The sequence below is a fragment of the Ovis aries genome, chromosome 7, assembly GCF_016772045.2.
Source record: "Ovis aries strain OAR_USU_Benz2616 breed Rambouillet chromosome 7, ARS-UI_Ramb_v3.0, whole genome shotgun sequence".
Classification (NCBI taxonomy): domain Eukaryota; kingdom Metazoa; phylum Chordata; class Mammalia; order Artiodactyla; family Bovidae; genus Ovis; species Ovis aries.
Window position 1 is genome coordinate 25,940,403 of NC_056060.1, and position 19,266 is coordinate 25,959,668.

General features: G+C 36.0%; 1 pseudogene; it reads left to right on the forward strand.

Annotated features, from left to right (window-relative positions):
- Nucleotides 1-5,231: 5,231 nt before the first annotated feature.
- Nucleotides 5,232-6,169, forward strand: LOC105613336 (olfactory receptor 4K3-like; annotated as a pseudogene).
- The last annotated feature ends 13,097 nt before the right edge of the window (nt 6,170-19,266 follow it).

Below are 19,266 nucleotides of genomic sequence, written 5' to 3' on the forward strand. Positions count from 1 at the left end.
AATTCTGGACTACATGCTTACCTTACAACACTCCATAACTAAGGGAAATGAGATTATAGTAACTGCTTTAGAAAAAAAATCATATAACATTGGAAAGGGAAAACTCAGTTCAGTCTACCTCATGTGTGTTTCTTTCCTATAAGTGTCCTTTTTTATTCACATAAAACATTCCACCTCTGACACTTCTGATCACCAGATGTAGAGGTTTCTCCCCATACCAAGCTATGATCTACAACAACTTAATCAATTCTGGGTGTCCTATGCCCTAAGTTGCTTCAGTCATATTCAGTTCTTTGCAACCCTATGGACTGTAGCCACCCTGTGCCTCTGTCTATGGGATTTTCCAGGCAACAGTACTGGAGTGGGTTACCATGCCCTCCTGCAGGGGATCTTTCCTACCCAGGGATCAAACTTGCGTCTCCTGCATTGGCAGGCAAGTTCCTTACCACTAGCACCGCCACCTGGGTATCCCATAACCTAACTTAATTCTAACAACACTATGCATTTGAAGCTAGTGTTAGAGCTCACGGGTTAAGGGCTCAGTCCCACTAGACTCTTTTATTTCAGTTGCCCATCTCAGTAATAGGTCCCCAGATTAGACACAATTTTTGTCCAATTTGGCTACAAATCAGAGGTACCCAGGATCTCCTCCCCAGCTTCCATTAATTTGTTAGAGTGGTTCACAGATCTTAGGAAATATTTACCTACATTTACATGTTTAATTAAAAATATAATAAAGGAGCTACATAAATATCCAGATGAGGAAATACACAGGCAAAGACTGAGATGGGCTCAAGTACAGCAGCTTCCATGCCTCTGGAGTCAGGGTGTACCACCCTCTAGGTTAGTGGATGTGTTCACCAACACTGCCTTTCTACAATCTAAGAAGTTTTCAGCTGCCCACGTTGGGTGAGATCAGTTCTCATAGACCCTCTCATTTATTCTGATATCTCCAATTCCTTTTGGATTTTATTTGTTCTACCATTTTTAGGAGGGTTAATAAGTTGTGTTTCATTCATATTTTGAATATTACATAGTTTAGAGAAATTAGGTTGATCTATATATAATAGAGGCTTCCCTGGTGACTCAGTTGGTAAAGAACCTGTTTGCAATGTAAGAGGCCCAGCTTTGATCACTCAGTCAGGAAGATCCCCTGGAGAAAGAAATGGCAACCCACTCAACTATTCTTGCCTGGAGAACACCATGGACAGAGGAGCCTGTTGGACTACAGTCCATGGGGTTGCAAAGAGTCAGACATGACTGAGCAACTAACACACACACACACACACACACATACACACACACACACACACACACACACATACTAATAGAGACATTATCAAATCATATTGATAGATAGGAAATAAAACGGCAAAACACATAGTTTCAAACTTATGGAAAAAATTTAATATTGTTTTTAAGGATATGTTTATATATGAATTATCAATAAAATTTAGGAAGGATACATGCCAAATTCTGGGGGAAGAAAATATGGTATTTATGGATATTCAAGGGAAATTTTTAATGTAATTGTTAAGGCTTTTGAGACATTTTTAAACTTGTAATTTATGTATTTTAAAATAATAATATATTCAAGTGACAAATATGAAGAGCCTTAATTATATAGCTTGGATAACTGCTTTAATGTCCTAGGGGATTTTGTGCTTTGCTGACCCAATTCTAGAACATAGAAAAAGAAGAAACGATCATTTACCCTCTTCTCAAAAATAACATTATTATCATAAAATATTTCTTTTTATACTGATATCTCTAATTCTCCTGTTCACATTCCTTAACCTTTAGAGAATCATGGAAATTTTAAGATAGCAGCACAATGACTGTGAGTTAATGCAAAGCTAAATCGGACCAAAGTTATCTTGGCAAATTGTCATGCTGTTTTTTTTTTTTTTCTTTCAACTTTAATACCTGCCATTTGTTAAGTGAGGCAGTAAATGAAAAAGGAATCTCAGAATCCTGTTTGGACACTGTTTGGGAAGAAAACCAGGTTTTAAGGGGGACACTCTCTGTCTCAGCCACTGGCCAGAAAATGATTTTCTGTTTGAAATCTGCTCAATCTGAGAGAGATACGGTGACTTGGGGAAGGAAGGTGACCTCTCCTTTGTAAGGTGGACTGGCTCTCTTTCCCTCTGTATTTTCCACCACTGTTTATAACAACACTTGTGCTGAATGCTTGTAGTGATAGTAATAGTCATAAAATATGGCTCAAATTTCATTTTTAATTGAAACATAGGTTAATTTACAATGTGTACATTTAGGTATACAGCAAGTGATTCGGTTATATAATTATATATATTATTATAATATATATAATATATAATTATACATATATAATATATATGTATATATAAAATATGTGATTATATATTATTTTTCATTATGGGTTATTATCAGACACTGAATATAGCTCTCTGTGCTACAAAGTAGTTTTTTGTTGTTTATCTATTATATGTAGTAGTGTGCATGTGTTAATTCCAAACTAATAATTTATCTCCCTCCCCTCCACCCCATTTGGTAACCATAAGATTGTTCTTTATATCTGCAACTTTATTTCTGCTCTGTAAATAAGCTCATTTATATCACCATTTTTTAAATTTTCCACATATAAGTGATATTGTATATTTGTCTTTCTCTGTTGACTAACTTCACTTAATATGATAACCTCTAGGTACATTCATGTTGCGGAAAATGGCATTATTTTTTGCAATGGCTGAGGAATAGTATTCCATTGTGTATATATATCTATATCTATATATATATATATATATATACCAAATCTTCTTTACCCATTCCATCGATGGACACTTAGGTTGCTTCCATGTCTTGGCTATTATAGAAAGTGCTGCTATGAACATTAGGGTGCATGTATGTTTTCAAATTAGAGTTTTCTCCAAATATAGACCCAGAAGTGGAATTGCAAGATCATACGGTAACTCTATTATTCAGTTCTATCACTGACAAAAGTAAGTAAATGGAAAAAAGCCTCAGTCAAATATTAATACAGCAAAGTACCATACAATTTAAAGACAAACAATGAAAGTGAATTGATTTTAATGTAAACCTGTACCTCTTTACTATTGCTTAGTTATTTACATAGTTTGTGTCTGTCACCTCTTTATAAAACAAAATGTCTTATTTCAGAATTTTTTTTTTTTTTTACTTTTATAGACGTCTCGAAATCAAGATGCTTAGAAGTCATTTTTAGTAGGAAAGCTATTCTGGAGGATTTAAAGTCAGACAAATTTCCGTGTATTTTGTTGTTCTAGTATTTTTGAACTTAAGACTTGGAAAAAATCAAATTTCTCTTCTGCAAAATCGCAAGAACTGTGATTCTTCAAATAGGTAATATGTACATATATATATACTTGATTAGATCTCATGGTGTATTTTTACAAAAATTTAATGATAATGAAGTTAGAATTCAGTAGTAAGAGTCACAAGACATAAACAATGCTGATGTTCTTTTTTTTTTAAATTTTTTTATTTATTTTTTTTTAGTTTTTTATTTTTTAAATTTTAAAATCTTTAATTCTTTTAAAAAGTCTTATATTTGCTGAGGGAAAAAAAGCTGAACAGAATGAAGAGCAAAACTCAGTAGGAAAAAAAGTACAACAAAAAGGGAGCACATATTCAAAGAAAAAAGGCAAATAATACCAATAAATGGAAAAAATAATTAATCTTGTAATTAAAATAATTGAAATTACATCCCAGTACCATTTCTCATCATCATAAAGACAGCACATTGTATATTTTTAAGAAAAGGGATTTGTACATTGTGTTGGAAATGCAAAATGCTTTGAGTCCTATAGTGGGAATACCTTAAAAAATATGGTTTTTAAAATATGGTTTTTAAAGTATGTTTTTAAAATACTTATCAAGGACTTGGTAGTTCATAAGTGCCAGTTATTGTACTTGATAATCTAAACTATATTTTCTAAAAAAAAAAAAAGTAGGATAATAAAGAAATACAGACAAGAAGGGAGACTAAAGAAAAAAACATAAATAAAGAATGAGGGCAAATGGAAGAAAGGAAATAAGGAATAAAGAACTTGCTGTTTGGCTTACAAAATATAGAAAAATATTTATATTTTGCTGAGCTCAATTTATATAGTATATGTGAACAGTTTAGGACAAATGAAGTTAAATTTTATATATTCTTTTCTGAGAACAGTCAGGAGTAAATGTAGTTTTCATTTCTCTATCATTTAAGCTACTCTCAAAAAAGAAATCTGTTACAAGTGAGGGAATAGAACTGGTCTATAATGTTAATAAGTGGAGTTACTCAGCCTATGAAATATATAATTTTATACAGAGATCCAAAATTAGTAAAAATATTCAGCATTAGGAGAAGGCAATGGCAACCCACTCCAGTACTCTTGCCTGAAGAATCCCATGGACAGAGGAGCCTGGTAGGTTACAGTCTATGGGGTTGCTAAAAGTCAGACATGACTGAGTGACTTCACTTTCACTTTTCACTTTCCTGCATTGGAGAAGAAAATGGCAACCCACTCCAGTGTTCTTGCCTGGAGAATCCCAGGGACAAAGGAGCCTGGTGGGCTGCCATCTATGGGGTCGCACAGAGTCGGACACGACTGAAGCGACTTAGCAGTAGCAGCAGCATTCAGCATTAGAAATGTGCCATCAGCATCTGGGGTCTCCTTTGGAAGAAGATGGGCTTTCCTCAAGTCATTTGATAAACAACTTTTTCTCACAGTTTGTAAAAATCTTTGATTCAATTCAGTTTGCTCACACATATCAACTTTAGCGATGAATTTGTTTCTGAGAGTCAAGTATTGTGTGAGAAATGTAGCATTAGATTATTGCCCTAGATAAGAGTTAAAAATAAAGAACCTCAAAATATATTATAGACCTATGCACTTTTACTGCCAAAAAGGAAGATTCAAGCAGTGGAGAAATTGTTTATAAAATGCATTAGTATTATTATTTTTATGAGAATATTCATTTTGAATAACCAAAGAACTCTCTCTGTTGGGTGAAGTTTTTAAACTTCCTTTCTACACATTATTAGCTCCTGAGAGCCGAGATTGATTCAATTAATCTTTATTTTCAATTTGGAATTGAGCATATTTCCAAGGATTTAAATTTTGCACAGGAGAAGTGTTTGTCTGCTCCTAAGCCCCGAACATTTAGTTCTTCTCTCCATTCTAGAAGTTCTTAGTTCATCTCTTCTGGTCACTTTAGAAATTTAATAAATGGAAGAAGCAAACCAGTCCGTGGTATCTGAGTTCATTTTTTGTGGACTCTGTGATTCCAGGGAATCTCCAGAAATTCCTCTTACTGCCATTTTCTGCACTCTACCTGATGACCGTCCTGGGCAAACTTTTCGTTGTGTTCTTAATCATCACTGACTCTCATCGCCATTCCGCAATGTACTTCCTCTTAGCCAATCTCTCATTTGTTGACTTCTGCCTTTCCTCAGTGACCACTCCTAAACTGATCACAGACTTCCTAAAGGATCATAAAACTATCTCCTTTGGGGGCTGCATGAGTCAGATCCTCTTTATACATTTTCTTGCAGGAGGTGAGATGGTACTGCTTGTGTCAATGGCCTATGACCGTTGTGTAGCCATCTGCAAGCCACTCTTACTCCAGAATTGTGGACAGACAAAAGTGCATCTGGCTAATACTGACATCATGGATCATTGGCTTTGTACATGCCATAAGTCAACTAGCTATGATTTTAGATCTTTCTTTCTGTGGACCCAGAATAGTGGACAGTTTTTTCTGTGATATTCCCGAAGTGATCAAACTAGCCTGCATGGATACTCATACTCTGAGAATATTGATAAATGCTGACAGTGGTGTCTTAGCTGTAGCTTGCTTCATTCTCTTGCTAATCTCTTACACCTACATCCTGGTAACTATTCGCCTTCATTCCAAGGATGGGTCATCAAAGGCACTCTCTACCTGTACTTCCCACATCACAGTGGTGGTGCTGTTCTTTGGACCCTGCATTTTCATCTATTTCTGGCCACTTAGCATCACTTGGGTGGACAAAGTACTTTCTGTGTTTTATACAGTAATCACACCTCTTTTGAATCCAGCCATTTACACACTGAGAAATAAAGAAATTAAAAATGCAATAAAGCGACTGATAATTCAGCATAAGAATACAAAGCACAATTTTTAAAGCTTTCATGTAATCAGTAATTCTACTGTTTTCTCCCTAATTTGGGCATAGTTTGACATGTTAACTAAACTATAAATGTTCATATCTGTTAGTTATCAGAAGTCTCAGATATTTTTTTGTGTTTATTCCATTAAGAAAATATGTTCAAAAAGCTAATACATATATTCTTACCACTTGGAGAAAATAAAAATTTGTCTAAATATTCTTGTGTATTGTAAAAAAATGCCTGGTGATTATAATAAGAATTATAAAATTATAAAATTTATTTCTATGGATGGTGCTAATTGAACCCACAAGAGGTGTGGGTTCAATCCCTGGGTCAGGAAGATTCCCTGAAGGGCATGTCAACCCACTCCAGTATTCTTTCCTGGAGAATCCCATGGACAGAGCAGCCTGGCAGCCTACAGTCCATAGGGTCACAAAGATTTGGACATGACTGAAGCATGCCTAATTTAATAAACACTACCTATATTCCAAATCTCATGCTGAGTATTTTACCTAATCTATGAATTACCTAATAAATCATTTTGAGTTAAATATCATTAATCTCACTTTTAGAAATACATGATTTATCTATCCTAACTCTAAATTACCTAGAGAGCTTAAGGAATATATTTCCCTGCTCTGCTTCTACATGAAAAACAGAATCTAAATGAATCAAACCACAATACCGCTACTTAACAGTGTAATCTCTGTAATTCAAGGTTTCAAGTCTTAACTATTGATTTAAAGGTACAGTTTCTTGAAAATCTTTTTTCTTAAACACACAAGCAGAAGGATTTGAAATTGCTTGAAACATTATTTTTTTACTTACATTCAGGAAATAATAAGGATATGTTGCTTCAAAACAAAAGAAACTTAGTAATGAGAGGAAAGCAAAAGGGAACAATCAAAGAAACAACGTCATACAGAAATCATAATACCTCCTACACATGAATGAAAAAGATAAACATCTCAACAGGGGAGATAATGGGCAAAACGTGTACAGGTATTTATTTCACTGAAGACTATTTCATAATTAATCAGGGCAATGCAATTTAAGATCATGATAAAATGGCATTATACATCTTTATTTTGGGGGGCTCCAAAATCACTGCAGATGGTGATTGCAGCCTTGAAATTAAAAGACGCTTACTCCTTGGAAGGAAAGTTATGACCAACCTAGATAGTATATTTCAAAGCAGAGACATTACTTTGCCAACTAAGGTCCGTCTAGTCAAGGCTATGGTTTCTCCTGTGGTCATGTATGGATGTGAGAGTTGTGGTCATGTATGGATGGAGAGAGACTGTGAAGAAGGCTGAGCACCGAAGAATTGATGCTTTTGAACTGTGGTGTTGGAGAAGACTCTTGAGAGTCCCTTGGACTGCAAGGAGATCCAACCAGTCCATTCTGAAGGAGATCAGCCCTGGGTGTTCTTTGGAAGGAATGATGCTAAAGCTGGAACTCCAGTACTTTGGCCACCTCATGCGAAGAGTTGACTCATTGGAAAAGACTCTGATGCTGGGAGGGATTGGGAGCAGGAGGACAAGGGGATGACAGAGGATGAGATGGCTGGATGGCATCACTGACTCGATGGGTGTGAGTCTGAGTGAACTCCGGGAGTTGGTGATGGACAGGGAGGCCTGGTGTGCTGCGATTCATGGGGTCGCAAAGAGTCAGACATGACTGAGCGACTGAACTGAACTGAACTGAACTGAACTGAACTGAACTGGATTTATTAAAAAAGACACCAAACAAAAACAATTATTGTTCAGAATGTGTATTCAAGGAAATGCTATGCCTTGTGAGTGGGTGTAAATTGATTTAAGTACTCTGAATAATAATTAGTATTGTAAAGATGAACATGTGTATAAACTACATCTCAATAATTGTATCCTAACTGTTCCCTGTGGCCAAGTGCCTATTCTTACTATTACTAATCTCTCAAATATTAGCTGGATACATGAGTCCCCAGCTATACAGTAGATTTCCTATTCCCTATAGACAGTTGTATCTGAGTGACCAAGTTCTGGCAATAAGATGTGAGAAGTGATTTGTGCATCTTTCAAACCATTATTTTAAAGACATCAGCTCAGGATTCCTTTCCCTGTCCCAGTGACACAAAACACCTGGCAAAGATATCTTGTAGTCAGTAATGGATGCCACAAGTTGAGATGAGCAGAGACAGTGTTCCAGCCAGGAGATGGATGGACTCCAGAAGAAGATCAGACAACCTGAATGTTGATTGGTAATGTTCTATTTATCATTATACCATCTTCACTTGTGCATCGTTCTTCATGATATATTTATTTGGTTTGTTACAATTAAAATATTGTATAATGCAAAGTTAAGGAAACAATAAACAAAAGGCTTTCTCTTTGGATTTCTACAAACACACACACACAAACCCAAAGTCCATGTGGTTCTGGGCTGTATAACTAACCAATATCTGTTATTCTAGGGAAAATGCCTGCTAGGGAATAAGCCTTCTAGGGAAGTTTTCACTCAATAACTTCCCCCAAAATATACATGTTCTTAGACACATGTATCATACTCAGAGAGTAAAATATATCTGGAAGGAAAATGAATGCAGTTTGGTGTTACTGTAAGTTGTTTACTAGTTATGTCTGCATCTTACAGACTTCTTAAATGAATCTGCCTGTGTAATAGTGCATGTTTCATAGCCCTAGTTGATATGTGTCACTTGCAAATAAAATTATATTAACAAATCTTTACAGTATATTAATTGTTACTTTATTCCTGTGAACTGAAGAAAAAAGTTCATTTCTTGGGTCAGATCCCTATACCAGTAACTATCGACTCAATCATGACATATCAATCTTTATACCAGTAAGTTAAAACACTACTAATGATAATATAATTGACTTTAAAAGACATACTATTATTGCTATTAATTTCCTAAAAAATTAAAAAAAAACAAGAAGTACAAACTACACCATGTAAGAATTAAAGTTTTTAAAATTTAAAAAATAAAAAACTAAAAAACTAAAAAAAAAAATAATAATAAAAAATAAAAGGAAAAAAAAATAAAAGGAAAAAAAATAAAAAGCAAACTACACCAAGGAATAATTGCAGAAATTTACATTTGGCCAAACCAGATGATCAAGAAAGCATCACTTACATCAGTGTCCAGACACATTTGGGGACCTATAATGGCTTCTTGAAATATTCTTTAGATGAAAATATCTTAGCTGTGCTCACTGATATAAATCTTTAATTCTAGAAGCCACCATTCATTGATAAGTGATTTGAAGCCTGAATGTAATTTCCTTTCACATCCCTCTTGGAAAGGAATATAATAACGGCACTTCATCCTGATTGAGTCCTTACTAATTTGAATAATTAGTTCTGGTAAACTTACAAACTGAGATACTGCTATCCACCTAGTTTCAAAGCCCACAAATTTCATGTAATTCATTATCAATTGAATACAATTTGATTATAAAATCCATATTTCAAAAAAAATCATAATAGAAATTCATAGAATCTGCCTGCCAATGCAGGAGGGTTCAATTCCTGGGTCAAGAAGATCCCCTGGAGAAGGAAATAGCAACCCACTCCAGTATTTTTGGGAAATGCCATGGGCAGAGGAGCCTGTCAGGTTATATAGTCCATGGGGTTTCAGAGTCAGACATGACTTAGCGATTAAACAGCAACAATAAAAAATACAATATCTACATAAGAACATATAGAATGCAGTTACAGTCATGCTGGCAGAGACGTTACTATTCATGCATGTATTTTTAGAAAATAGAAGATGCATGTCAATGATCCAGGTGTGCATGTCAATGATCCAGGTGCTCATGTCAAGAAAGTTAAACTATAGAAAGTAAGGATGAAATATCAAGAACAAATATTAATTAATAAACATATTAAACCTAAAAATCCCAACAAAACTAAAATTGCTTATTTTAAAAGTACAATAGGAAAAAAAATGACAATACATCAGTAAGATTGATTGAGAAAAGACACAAATAACCAATGCCAGAAATGAAAAGGGAGATATATCTACACATGCCAAGGTCTGTGCAAATATTACAACATGATATTATATAAAACTTTATACAAATACATTTTGAAATATATATGAAATTAGAAATTTCCTCAGAAAAACCAGCTACTAAGCAAAACATATTAATGGTTCTATGTCTATTAAACAAATTTCATCTAAAATTAAAATATTTTCTTGTCCATTAGTTAGTGACTCCCAACTCTGCTTTCTGCTTCTACACTCTGCTTTCTGCTTCCACACTCTGCTTTCTGCTCCTGGGACTACGCAAATCACATTTTTATTTTCCCATCTGGCTACATTTTGTGCTCTGAAGAGCATGCTAGAGGAAGATTGCATGTTAGGAAAGGAGAAAAGGATCCTCTCCCGTTTGCTCTCCGGGCTTTCCCTCTGCTAGCTGCGCCTGTGTGGGCATTACCACAGCCACTACAGCAAGAGTTCCTTCCTATGGCATGAGTTGAACCCAAGGTGAACTTGTTCCAACAGGCGCAGCATTAGTCTCACCATGCTTTAGAGGTAAGAGCATCAGTAAGCTAGGTTGACAAGCTCATCTTTATCTTTATTTATTTTCTCTTTCTCCAAAGTACAGTGTGTGGGTTTCAGACCTGATGCTAACTCTATCTCCTAGTTTATCTATGAAGTGGTATAAATTTGATATGAACACCAGATAAATGCACTAAAATAAAAAATTTATAGGATATGCACTTACTCAACATCAACACAAAGTCAAAATAATGATAGTGGAACAATATATAATAAGAATAATATGTAACAACAAATTAATTTTATAATTGAAGTGCAAGGTTGATTTAACAACTGGAAATCAATCACCAGACTAAGAAAGGAAAAATCATTTATCTCCATAAATAGGGAAAGAGCATTTCATTAAATCAAATACACTTTCATAATAAAACTCCTAGTTGTAGATTTAGAATTAAAATTATTTATTCTTTTTTTAATTAAAATTTTATTTTTACTTCATTTTACTTTACAATACTGTATTGGTTTTGCCATACATTGACATGAATCCACCACGGGTGATAAGTGATTAATGTAAAATATCTTCATCATAACTTATAGTTAATGTTAAAATATTGGAAACCCCTCTCCCATATCCCTAACATTGGGAATAAGAAAAAAATGCTTCCTCTCAACACCAACATTTGGCATTTTATTGGAAGTCTTGTCCAGTTGAATAAGAAAAGAGAACTAAATAAAATGAGTAAAAAGATATAAACTATTGTTCTTCACAGATAATATTTTTGTTTAAATGTTATATACACTTCTATAGTTTCCTCACTCTATGGCAGTGTACTTAATTATAATAGCTTAACACATAATATTCCTGTTTCATTTGTTTTTCTTAATAGATGACAAGCTTGATAAGCATAGGATTGTTGGAGAGTAAAGATAAATATAGATTTAATAGTGTTTCAGTCTACTGAATGGGTGAAAATATTAACATTTGTAAATCATATATATCTGATAAGGGCTTATAATCCAAAATATATAAAGAGCTTATAGAATACAATAGCAGAAAATAAAAGGTTGGATTTTAAAAGGCAGAGGATCTGAATACACATTTTTCCAATGAAGACATACAGATGGGTCCAACAGACCCATTAAAGAATTTTCAATATCAATAATCATCAGGGTAATGTAAACCAAAACCACAATAAGAGATCTAACACCTGCCAGAACAGCTATTATTTATAAAAACAACAACAAATAACAAGTGTCAATGAAGGTTTGGAGAAAAAGGAATCTTTGTGTACTGTTCGTTGGATGTAACTTGGTGCAGTCAATGTGGAAAAAAGTATGGATCTTTCCCTCAAAATTAAAAAATAGAACTACCATATGTTATAGAAATTTCACTTCTAGGCATTTCTCAGAAAACAACTGAAAACACTAATTTGAAAGGATGCATATATCCTCGTGTTCACTGCAGGACTATTTACTATGGGCAAGTTATGGAAGCAACTTACATGCCCATTTGTAAACAGGTAAAGAAGATGTGAAGGATGGAGTCCAGATGGTGGAGTAGGAAGATGGAAACTCATGGCTCCTCACCACTAGGGCACCTACCAGGCTCTGGTGGAGGACCTGGAACACCTCAGGGAACTGGATGAACCCCTACAAGACTGGGTAAGAGGTGAGGAGGAAAGAGAAGGATGAAAAGTGGAGACAGAATGGAACCAGCACCCACTGAGGGGTGGCTGGGGGAGGGAAAGAGTTCCAAAACTTGGAGGGGCCCATTCACAGTGAGGAGAGCAGCAGACACAGAAAGAGACCTTTAGGAGATTAGGGGATGGGAACACAGCCAGTGTTTCCCATGCTCTTGAGGGCTCTGGTGTGTCTCCTGGGATCCTGGGCCCAAACCTCAGTCCTCTGAGACCCCCTCAGGCCATAACATCCTGAGCCCAAACCCCCTCCTCATGGCCTTTTGTGGCCATGAGGGATTTGGACCTAAGCTCCCCCAAGGCACTCTTCCAGTCAGGAAGATAGAGGGGCTGAGCCTCCATCTCCCACCGAGGCTTTTCTGGCTTTCTTTCTTTTTCTTTCTTTCTTTTTTTTTTTTTTTTTTTTTTGCCATCATGGTTCTATTTTGCTTTGTGGTTATTTCATGTTTATTTTTATTTTTTATATTTTTCTTTTATAATTTCTTCTTTGTTATTCTGCTTCTTTTATTGCTGTTTTGTTGTTGTTGTTGTTGTTTTTTCACCATGGCATGCAATTTGCATGGTCCCTTGGTTCACTGGCTGAGGTTCAGGCCTAGCTCTTATGGTAGGAGCACTGAGTCCAAACCACCAGACTAACAGAGAACCTCAAACCACAGAGAATATTAATATCTGTGAATTCTCTCCAAGGTCCTCATCTCAGCACCAAGACCTGGCTCCAACCAACTGCCTGCAAGCTCCTGTGCTGGATGCCTCAGGTCAAAAAACCAGCAAGACAGGAACATAGCCCTGCCCATAAAATAAATAAAAAAATAAAGAGACAAAAAATATATTACAGACACAGGAGCAAGGTAAAAATCTAAAATACCAAATAAATAAAGAGGAAATAGGCAACCTATCTGAAAAAGAATTGATGATAACAATGATTCAGAATATCAGAAATAGAATAGAGGCACAGATTGAGAAAATACAAGAAAAGTTTAACAAGGAACTACAAGAAATAAAGAACAAATAAATAGTCATAAAAACACAAAATGAAAAATACACTAGAAGGAATCAATAGCAGAATAACTGAAGCAGAAGAACAAATTAGTGAGCTTGAGGATAGAATGGTAGAAATAACTGCCAAGGAGAAGAATTAAGAAAAAAGAATTTAAAGAAAGGAGAACAGTCTCAGAGATCTTTGGGACAACACTAAACACATGAACATTGAATTATAGGGGCACCAGAAGAAGAGGGGAAAGAGAAAGAGTCCGAGAAAATATCTGAGAAGATGGCAGTTGAAAACTTCCCTAATATGAGAAAGGGAAGTGAAAGTGAAGTCGCTCAGTCGTGTCCGACTCTTTGTGACCCCATGGACTGTAGCCCACCAGGCTCCTCCATCCATGGGATTCTCCAGGCAAGAACACTGGAGTGGATTGCCATTTCCTTCTCCAGGGGATTTTCCCAACCCAGGGATCGAACCCGGGTCTCTCACCTTGTAGGCAGACGCTTTACCATCTGAGCCACCAGGGAAGTCCATGGGAAAGGAAATTGCCACACAAATCCAGGAAGCACAGAGTCCCATAAAGAATAAACCCAAGGAGAAACATGGCAAGACATATACTAATAAAGCTAACAAAAATTAAACTCAAAGAAAAATTATTACAAGAAACAAGGAAAAAGCAACAAATAACATACAAGGGAATCCCTGTAAGGTTATCAACTGACTTTCAGCAGAAACTATGCAGGCTAGAAGGGTTGGCTGGATATATTTAAAGTGATGAAAGAAAAAAAACCTACAAAAAGAGTACTCTACCCAGCAAGAAGCTCATTCAGATTTGATGGAGAAAACAAAATCTTTATAGACAAGCAAAAGTGAAGAGAATTCAGCACCATCAAATCAGCTTTACAAAAAATGCTATGGAAACGTCTCTAGGTGAGAAACACAAGAAAAAAAAAAAGCTACAAAAACAAACTCAAAACAATTTTTAAAAAGGGAAATAGGAACATACATATCAATAATTACCTTAAATATAAGTGGATTAAATGCCCTAACCCAAAGTCAAAGACTAGATAAATGTATACATAACAATACTCATATATATGCTGCCTTCAAGAGATCCACTTCAGACCTATGGACATATGAAGACTGAAAGTGAAGGAATCATAAAAGATATTCTATGCAAATGGAGATCAAAATAAAGCTGGAGTAGCAATATTCATATTAGAGAAAATAGACTTTAAAATAAAGAATGCTACAAAGGATAAGGGAAAACATTACATAATGATCAAAGGATCAGTTCAAAAAGAAAATGTAACATTTATAAATATTTATGCACCCAACATAGGAGCACCTCAATACATAAGGCAAATGTTAACAGTCATAAAAGGGGAAAATGATAGGAATACAAAAACAGTGGAGGACGTTAACACCCCACTTATACCAGACAGAAAATTAATAAGGAAATGCAAGTCTTAAGTGAAACATTAGACTGGATAGATTTAAATTTATAGGATATCCCATCCAAAAGCAGCAGAATAAACTTTCTTCTCAAGTGCACAGAGAACATTCTCCAGGACAGATCACATCTTGGATAACAAATCAAACCTTGGTAAGAATATCAAGCATCGAAAGCATAACAAGCATCTTTTCTGATCACAATGTTATGTTTTGGTTATCAATTATAGGATACTTTTGAATTGTGGTGTTAGAGAAAACTCTTGAGAGTCCCTTGGACTGCAAGAATATAAATCAATCCTAAAGGAAATCAACGCTGAATATTCATTGGAATAACTGCTGTTGAAGCTGAAGCTCCACTTTTTTCTTGAGGTAGAATTATATAAGAAACACAATTGAATGGAGGCTAAACAACATGCCACTAAATAACAAAGAGATTACTGAAGAAATCAAAGAGGAAATCAAAAAAACATCCAGAGACAAGTGAAAATCAAAGCATAATGATCCATAATTTATGAGATGAAGTAGAAGCAGTTCTACCTCAAGACACAAGTAAAATCTAACCTTACATAGGCTGCTCTGTCCATGGAATTTTCCAGACAAGAATATTGAAGCAGGTTGCCATTTCCTACTCCAGGGGATCTTCCTGACCCAGCAATCTCCTGTGTTGGCAAGTGGATTCTTTACCACTAGTGCCACTTAGGAAGCCTGAGTGCTGAAGAACTGATGCTTTTGAATTGTGGTGCTGGAGAAGACTCTTGAGAGTCCCTTGGACTGCAAGAATAACAATCAATCCTAAAGGAAATCAATGCTGAATATATATTGGAAGAACTGCTGTTGAAGCTGAAGCTCCACTATTTGGCCACTTGATATGAAGAGCCAATTCATTGGAAAAGACTCTGATGCTGGGAAAGACTGAAGGCAAAAGAAGGATAAGGAGAAGGTAGAGGATAAGATGGCTAGATAGCATTACCGACTCGATATAAATTTGAGCAATCTCTGGGAGAGTGTAAAGGACAGGGAAGCCTGGCATGCTGCAAAGAGTCAGACATGACTTAGCAATGGAACAACAACAAATCTTACATTAAAAGCAATTAGAGAAAACATTTTTTAAATAATCCAAAATTAGTAGAAGGAAAGAAATCATAAATATCAGAGCAGAAATAAATAAAAAAGAATTGAAGAAAACAGTAAAAATCAATAAAACTGAAAGCTGGTTCTTTGAGAAGATAAACAAAATTGATAAACCATTAGCCAGATTCATCAAGAAAGAACAAGAAGAGAACTCAAATTCACAAACCTATAAATGAAAAATGAGAACTGACAATGCAGAAATATGAAAGACCATAAGAGATAGCTATAAGCAACTATATACCAACAAAATGGACAACCTGGAAGAAACCAACAAAAATCTTAGAAAAATACAATCTTCCAAGACTGAACCTGGAAGAAATAGAAAATATGAACAGATCAATCACAAGCAGTATGATTAAAAATCTTTCAACATACAAAAGGCAGAGCCAGATGGCTTCACAGGAGAATTCTATCAAAAATTTAGAGAAAGAGCTAACACCTGTCCTACTAAAACTCCTCCAAAATATTGCAGAGGGAGGAACACTCTCAAATTTATCCTACAAGGCCACCACCAACTGATATCAAAACCAGACAAAGATGTCACACACAAAACAAAATTATAGGTCAATACCACTGATGAACATGGATGCAAAAATCCTCAACAAAATTCTTCAAACAGAATCAAATAACACATTGCTTTTTGTTATTCAGTCACTAAGTTATGTATGACTGTTTGTAGCCCCACAAACTGCAGCATTCCAGGCTTCCCTATCCTTCACTATTTCCCAGAGTTTGCTCAAACTCCTGTGCATTTAGTCAGTGATGTGATCCAACCATCTCATCCTCTGCCGTCCCTTTTTCCTCTTTCCCTCAATCTTTCCCTGCATCAGGGTCTTTTCAAATGAGTCAGTTCTTCGCATCAGGTGGCCAAAGTATTGGAGCTTCAGCTTCAGCATTAGTCCTTCCAATGAATATTCAGGGTTGATTTCCTTTAGGATTGACTGGTTTGATCTCCTTGCTGTTCGAGGGACTCTCAAGAGTCTTCTCCAGCACCATAGTTTGAAAGCATCAATTCTTTGGTACTTTCTCAGCCTTCTTTATGGTCCAACTTTCACATTCATACATGACTACTGGAAAAACCATAGCTTGGACTATGCGAGTTTTGTCAGCAAAGTGAAGTCTTTGTTCTTTAATACACTGTCTAGGTTTGTCATAGCTTTTTTTCCAAGGAGCAAGCATCTTTTAATTTCACAGCTGCAGTCACCAACCACAGTGATTTTGGAGCTCAAAAAAATAAACTCATTTTTTCCACTTTTTCCCCTTCTATTTGCCAGGAAGTGATGGACCTGGATGCCATGATCTTACTTTTTTGAATATTGAGTTTTAAGCCAGCTTTTTCACTCTCCTCTTTCACCCTCATCAAGAGGCTCTCTAGTTTCTCTTTACTTTCTGCCCTTAAAGTGTTATCATCTGCATATCTGAGATTACTGATATTTCTCCTGTCAATCTTGATTCCAGATTGTGATCATCTAACCCAACATTTCATATGATGTACTCTGCATATAAATTAAATAAACTGTGTGACAATATACAGCCATGAAGTACTCCGTAAGGTTCTAACAATTTCTTCTTGACCTGCATACAGGTTTCTCAGGAGGCAGGTAAGGTGGTCTGGTATTCCCATTTCTTAAAAATTGTCCACAGTTTGTTTTGATCCTCATAGTCAAAGACTTTACTATAGTCAATGAAGCAGAACTGGATGTTTTTCTGGCATTCCCTTTCTGTATGATCCAATGGATGTTGGCAACTTGATCTCTGATTCCTCTGCCTATTCTAAACCTAGCTTGTATATCTGGATGTTTTCGGTTCACATAAACTGCTGAAGCCTACCTTGAGCATAATCTTACTAGCAGGTGAAATGAGTCCAAATGTATGGTAGTTTGTACAATCTTTGGCAATTGTACAGTAGTTTGTATATTCTTTAGCAGTGTCCTTCTTTGGGATTGGAATGAAAACTGACCTTTTCCAGTCCTGTGACCACTGCTGGGTTATCCAAATTTGCTGGCATATTGAGTGCAGCACTTTCACAGCCTCATGTTAGGATTTTAAATATCTCAGCTGGAATTCCATCACCTCCACTAGCTTTGTTCACAGTAAGGCCCACTTGGAGTTTGTTATAGAAACGCAAATCAAAACTACAGTGAGATATCCACTCACAGCATTCAGAATGGCCATCATCAAAAAATCTACAAAGAATAATTGCTAGAGTACCAGCAGAGGAAAAGGAACCCTCTTTGCACTGATGGTGAGAATGTATATCGATGCAACCACTGTGGAGAAGAGTATAGAGCTTCCTTTAAAAACAAAAAATAGAACTACCGTATGACCCAGCAATCCCACTCCTGGGCATATACCCTGATAAAACTGTAACTCACAGACATGTACCTCAGTGTTCATTGCAGCACTATTTACAATAGCCAGTGTATGGAAGCAATCTAAATATCCACTGACAGATGAATAGATGAAGGTGTGATACATACATACAGTGGAATATTGCTCAGCCAAAAAAACTAACAACGTGGGTCATCTGTAGAGGTGTGGATGGACTTAGCATCTGTCATAAAGACTGAAGTAAGTTCAGAAAGATAAAAACAAGGGAGCTGTTCCCTTCTCCAGTGGATCTTCCTGACCCAGGGATCAAACCCAGGGATCACACCCACATCTTCCACATTGAAGGTGGATTCTTTACAATCTGAGCCACCAGAGGAGCCCAAGAATCCTGGAGTGGGTAGCCCATCCCTTCTCCAGGGGATCTTCCTGACCCAGGAATCAAACCTGGGTCTCCTGCATTGCAGGTGAATTCTTTACCTGCTGAGCTATGAAGGAAGCCATTAAAAAGGAACAACATGGGCCATTTGGGGAAATGTGGGTGGACCTAGCATCTGTCATACAGAGTGAAGTAAGTTCAGAAGGAGAAAAACAAATAACATATATTAATGCATATGATATATATAATATAAAAAATTTTATATGTGAACCTATTTGCAGGGCAGGAATAGAGATGCAGAGAGAATGGACTTGTGGACACAGTGGAGGAGGGAAAGGATAGGGAGAATTGAGAGAGTAGCTTTGTTTAACATGTATAAAACTGCTGTGTGTAAAATAGCTCTTGGAAGTTGCTATACATAACAGGGAGCTCAGGCGGGTGCTCTATGTTGACAAAGAGGCGTGGGATGAGGGTGGTGAGAGGAAGGCTCAAGAGGGAGGGGGTATATGTATACTTATGCCTGATTCACATTGCTGTACTGAAAAAAGCAATACAATATTGTAAAGCAATTATCCTCCAATTAAAAAAAATTTTCAAGGGGGAAAAAAAAAGAGAAAAAAATATTGCCA